Here is a 6,536-nt window from a genome sequence, read left to right as displayed (position 1 = left end):
TAACAATCAACACTAAAGCCATGATTAATAAAAAAAACTTCATTTTATTAGGTACATCCGTTAGATAACTTTATTCCGTTTATATAGACCGCACCTAGTCTGTGGCCCTGGTTTCACTGAAACACACTTGCATATGTACACACGTCTTCGATGGTAAAAAAAAAATCTGCTTCAATGTTGCACAATCAGAACAGTTACATCTACAAGTTCTACAATTTTTTTAACACGGATGTCTTATTGCCTTCAAATATTTGCTTTGTTAAACACATGTTTGGAGTAATGACGTCATTCTGAGAATATTTATGACAGTTTGTGTGAAAGTTCCCTCGAACACTCACAATACGATCGGTATCTAGTTTTTCTGACCTGAAGCTTACTTCAGGTCAGGTGCGTAGTAGTAAAAGATCCGTTTTGATTTGAAGTTTATTTAAGAAAAACAAGCAATTTCTAATGGCATATACGGGGTGTACAACATTAAGGTTTACAAAAATAGGACATTAATAATATAAACAATTTCACATAATACTGTTTTTTTTTATTGCTTTTTATTGCCTTTGCAGACGAGCTTACGGCCGACCTGAAGGTAAGTAGTCACCGTCGCTCATGGACGTCAGCAATGCAGGGGCAGAGCCAAGCCGCTGCCTATCATTATTTACAACGGATTTTGATGCGGTTTTTTTTAATAGATAGAGTGATTGAAGAGGAAGGTATAATAACATCCATTAAATCGTGCAGAAACCAATAATAAAAGTCGCTAGTCTATACTAATATTATAAAGAGGAAAGATTTGTTTGTTTGTTTGTTTCGAATAGGCTCCGAAACTACTGGACCGATTTGAAAAATTCTTTTTCCATTAGAAGCCGACATTGTCCCTGATGAACATAGGCTACTTTTTTTTATTTTTTTTTTATTTTTTTTTTTGGTTTCATGTGTGTTTTAATGTTTCCGAAGCGAAGCGAGGGCGGGTCGCTAGTATATAATAATTATAAAAAGTTTTCTCCCAGAAAATCACCGATATAATAGAGCGAAAAACGATGTTGAGAGGTGTTATCTTGGATTTTTTTCTTTTGAATTAATAATACATTGAAAATTTATTGTCCACGCTTACAATAATAATATGCAACTTATATGGAAAGTTACAGAAAGTGTTCGTTATTAGAGACACGTCTTTCTATGGTTACATAACAAAATAATCATATTGTATAACTTTTCATAACTAGTTCTGCACCCTAATGATCGAAAAGATCTGATTCATATCCTGTCTATGACATTCCATAACCAAATGTAGACGGTAAGTGGCTATAATACATTGTGTTAAGTGTCACGTTCAAACCTTAGTCGATCCAGAATATAACTCTAGTAACAATAACACGTCAAAGCCGCCAAACTTTTATTGTTACATAATATTTAAATGAATACGACTGTATGTATGCAGATAGTCAAAAATGAATAAAAACTTTTTTTTTATTTATTGCTTAGATGAGTGGACGAGCTCACAGCCCACCTGGTGTTAAGTGGTTACTGGAGCCCATAGACATCTAGAACGTAAATGCGCCACCCACCTTGAGATATAAGTTCTAAGGTCTCAATTATAGTTACAACGGCTGCCCCACCCTTCAAACCGAAACGCATTACTGCTTTACGGCAGAAATAGGCAAGGTGGTGGTACCTACCCGTGCGGACTCACAAGAGGTCCTACCACCAGTAATTACGCAAATTATAATTTTGCGGGTTTCATTCTTATTACACGATGTTATTCCTTCACCGTGGAAATCAATCGTGAACATTTGTTGAGTACGTATTTCATTAGAAAAATTGGTACCCACCTGCGGGATTCGAACACCGGTGCATCGCTCAACACGAATGCACAGGACGTCTTATCCGTTAGGCCACGACGACTTCTTTGTTTATGTCTTATCATATTCATTGTTCGTGCGGCCCTCTGGCCTAATATTACAAAGTAGGTATTATTAAGCGTCTGTCAGTCTTCGGGCCATCTCGGGACGTCATGATTTTTTTGTAAATAGAAAGACATGTTGACGACCCACTTCGTACTAAGTGTTATTTTTATTTCATTATACCATATTATTATTATTTTCTTTGAATGAAGTTTGAAAGGAGTATTAGCTGACTAAAAGAAGAAAATTGTTTGACAAACAGATGAGAAAATGGTATGCGGCTGTTTTGTGCTTATTATTCCGCGCTCACTCGATGTGAACTTTCCGAAAATGTATAAAGTTCTTATGCTTAGTTTCGCCTAAGAGCTCATATACATTAATAACGTAAACGCCTACTTTGAGACATGAGTTCTAAGTCTAAGTATACTATAGTACAATGGCTACCCTACCCTTAATGATAACCTTGCCCTTAACATCTTAATGATTACAGGACCTTTCAGGATAGAGGACCTTTGTCCCTTGAAAGTTTGAAATTTAAGCAAATTGACGTTGCAAACAAACCGCTCTTAATAACTAAGTAAGAAGTCGCTCTCCCGACACCACTGGTAGGCATCTCGTCCAGAATTAGGCGCGGTAACTCCATTCCCGTCATCCAAATATTTAGCCAGTCCATACCGTAGGCTTCGAAGGCTAAGTACCTAGGCATCACCATTGACAGAGAGATGACATTCGGTCTCCTCATAAAGTCAGCATGCGACCGAGCCCCGTACCTACTCGACCGACTCTACCCCATGATCTGCAAGCGAAGCAAATTCTTCCTTTATAACAAGGCGACACTCTACACAACTTGCATACATCCACTCACGACCTATGCAAGTACAATGTTCGCTTATGCGGCCCGCATGCACTTGACCACGACCTAAGGATAGAACCGATATGTAAAGGAAGCGTCAGAACGCTACTTCGAAAAAGCGATGCGACACGACAACCCTCTTATAGTGGGCGTCGCTAATTAAATATCCGAGCCAGGAAACGCGAGCAACGCAAAGCCGCCGTCGTCTGAAACATATCTTATCGAATCCCCCGAATGTACTCTCGGTGCTTTTAGGCTTTTCAAACATCGGTCACCGTCCTCGTCGAACTTGTCAATTACGACGAAGAGTTCGACAAGCAACCTAGCACATACATATAACCCACTGAGTTTCGCACCAGATCTCCGTGGGTCGCGATTCCGATCCGGTGGGAGATTCTGCGAAGCACTGGTCTTGCTAGGGCTAGTGTTAGCAACGTCCTCAGGTTAGAGCTCCGTGAGCTCACCTATTCGATCGGATACGCTGCCATAGCCCTCAAAGGCTACCAGGATGGGTAGAAAGAAAAAAAAGTGTTTGCTCTGTTATTGAGACGAAAGCTTTTGTATCACCAACACTGGCCGCTAAATTCAAACATAAGTTCCTAGCGTGAATTTGAAAAATCAGCTACGCTATAGGCTATGCTCTAGGCTATGTATAAACATCAACAGAAAATTTAATGAGGAATTGGACCGGAAATAACTCAAATTATATGTTCTGGTTGAGCCTGTGAGATCACCTACCCGTCCGCGAGAAGCTGGAACATCCCCTTAAGCTATCAGCGAATAGGTAAGAAAAATAAATAATAATACGTAAGTATTAATATCAGCATTACTTTAGAACCTGCAATACCAACCAAAGTCATCATCGTTTTCCATTTACTATTTAATAACATTACGTAAAAAAAAAAACGTGGTCAAACATCAGTGAAAGTGGAAGACGCAAAACATTAAATTTAAAAGTGGTAGGTAACTCACGAAATTGAAAATAAACTGAATAATTAACGCTCCACAAAAGTTAATGACGAGTAAAAGGCGATTCGCAACTTCTGCAACAGTAGGGGGCAGGGGGCACCGGTAACAGGTAACCTCATAGCGAGGTTGTTGCCGCATCTACGTGGGAGTTACGCAATAGCACCACGACATTTGTCTTTCCAATAGGTACCAATTGAATAATATCTTTAATTTTTTGTATTTAACGTAATCGAATACTGCATTGAAGTAAAAAATACTTTTTATTTAATTTTAATTACAGTTACTAATTTAATTTACTACTGTCAAATTACGCTGAAGCTACAAGAATAGCCTCGTTACTCGACTAGCTAGTGACTTTTAATACGAGTCCTGCTATTCTACTCATTGAAATATCATTCTGCAACATGATGTGGGACGTATTCACATATTCTGTCGACACAATATAGCACTAAAATAAGTTTATCTTCGGCCACATTTTACTACTACTACATAGGTACAATACACGAGATTCAAGGTTCAGCTTAAATAGAAACAGGTTCATGATTAGATGGTTTGAATAGGCACTGGAATTCGTGACTATTTGGAGGATGGTCAGTTGTATTACCACTCTAATTTAAATCTGTATGTATCACTAAGCTTAATGCATACATTTTAAGACTGGCAAAAAATCTAGCTCTATTATTTGAGTGATATATCTCGACTAAAAAACATGAACAATGTATGAACATCATATAACAGCGTATTGATGAATTCCTCACAAGCAGATGGGTTGTTTAAAATTATTAGCCAGAGTACGAAAATATTTTAAATAGAGTAGATATCAAACTACGCTCATTACGCGCAGATACGATACGGGTTTCAGAAACAGAACTCACGTCCTTACGGAAACACCAGATCCTTTGCATAACCTTTGCATTAGACGCCTTCAGCTCTAACACTCTGAGCAGGCTTGGGGACCCCGGTAACCGTACTCGTCGAACTCGACAAAGAGGTCGACGCGCTACCTAACCCATGCATCAGCTTGCTGAGTTTCTCGCGGATCTTCTCAGAGGATCGCGATTCCGATCCGGTAGTAGATTCATTCGCGAAGCAGTTGCTCTTGAGTTGTTAAGTCTCCTTTGGAGGCGCTCGGGCAGCTGTTAGCAAATTCCACCCCTTCTGGCTGAGTCTCTGCTCGCCCACCTGTCCTGGTGAAACTAAGAAAGGCCTCCGGGCCATCCTTCAATCATAAAAAAAAGAAACCAAAATTTATAAGCTCCTAATATCGACAGTATATTATTATGATATGTGTAGAAATCGTGCGTGCAGCCATACGTACCTATTTGATGATGAAAGTTACGTCAAAAATCACCTTCAAAAGTTAGGGGGGATTTAATTACTACTTTAAAAACTTCGATCAAATTTGTTGTTCGAAGTCTGAAGTGTGTTCGTTAAAAGTCTAAATAAAACATTCAATTTTTCACCGTTGATCTATATTACAAAGCGCGCTTTTCAAGGTAATTCAAAAATATAAATATAGTTTTGTAAAGAATGTTTATAATTTTGAAAAAAAATTACTAATTTAGCCTTAGTGTGACGCTTTTAATCAAAACAAATGAAATAATGTATAATAGATCTTTTTACAATTGCAAACACAAATCAAGCATTTCCATTGGAATATCCATCGTATAGTATGATGCGCAGAAAATGGTATCTGGTATCTCGTCTTATGGACAATAATGTCTCTATAGTTATTTGTTTGTGGTAGATTTCAACTACCCGTCACTTTCATTTTCGCTGGAATACGGAACATATTCAGATTCTTGAAATGGCCGGCTATTGCTTAGATAATTTGCAAAAAAATAGAAAATTAAAATTCAGTAGTAGGGACTTCAATAAATATTTTTTGTTCTCAGTAAATGAAATATGGTCGAATTTCAATAAATAGGTTTTTAAATGATTTTTTACGTAATGGATGATAAAGACTGGACTTTCAATAAATATTGCAATCGTAATTTGTTTCCGAATGATTCTTGTCCACCTGATGATAGGAAGTCAAGATTGTCTGAAAGATATCGCTCGTAGCGATAAGGCCACCAATTATACTTTAATTAGTATTTATTGTTTCGCGTTGTTTATTTTGTGTATACTCTCTCTCTTTCTCTCTCTCTCTCAATCACCATCTATTTTTATCTCACAACACTCAGAATAAATTTATCAGCATTCAAAATAGGCCAATATATAATATAATATATAAGGAATAATTAATATGATTCACTTTTTGGTGAAACGGTGAGGGACGCGTAGCAAATGTACTTATTTTAGCAGCATGAAGCATTTGAATGTTTGAGCTATTTGAAGGATAGGCCAGCCATATAGTACTGTTGAGAGTTTCACCCCATGTTTCAAATTGGGCCGTGATATGATTTATGTGATGTCCATGAGTTCTGGTAATTACCAACTGGAATTGACCAGGTGGACTGTGAGTGCATGATCTGTAATAAATGATAATAACCATTTAATTAGTGTGCACAACCGTTATCTTATAATTTGTATAATTTGTAAACATATAATTTGAGGTATTCCCGGATCAATTCCTCATTTAATTTTCTGTAAATATTTATACGTCATAGCCACTGATATTAATATTTTTTCAAATTTACGGGAGGAACTTCTGTCTGAACTTAACGGCCAGTGTTGGTAATTCAAAAGCTTTCGTCTCAACAATAGACCAAACATTTATTTTTCTTTTTCCCTACCTAAGCTGGTGGTAGCCTTAGAGAGCTATGCCAGCGTAACCGAGCAAGTAGGTGTGATCACGGGTCTCAAACCTGAGG

Source organism: Bombyx mandarina, chromosome 04, assembly GCF_030267445.1.
Source record: "Bombyx mandarina strain Sakado chromosome 04, ASM3026744v2".
Classification (NCBI taxonomy): domain Eukaryota; kingdom Metazoa; phylum Arthropoda; class Insecta; order Lepidoptera; family Bombycidae; genus Bombyx; species Bombyx mandarina.
The sequence above is the reverse complement of the archived record's forward strand: the minus strand, read 5'-3'. Positions refer to the sequence as shown.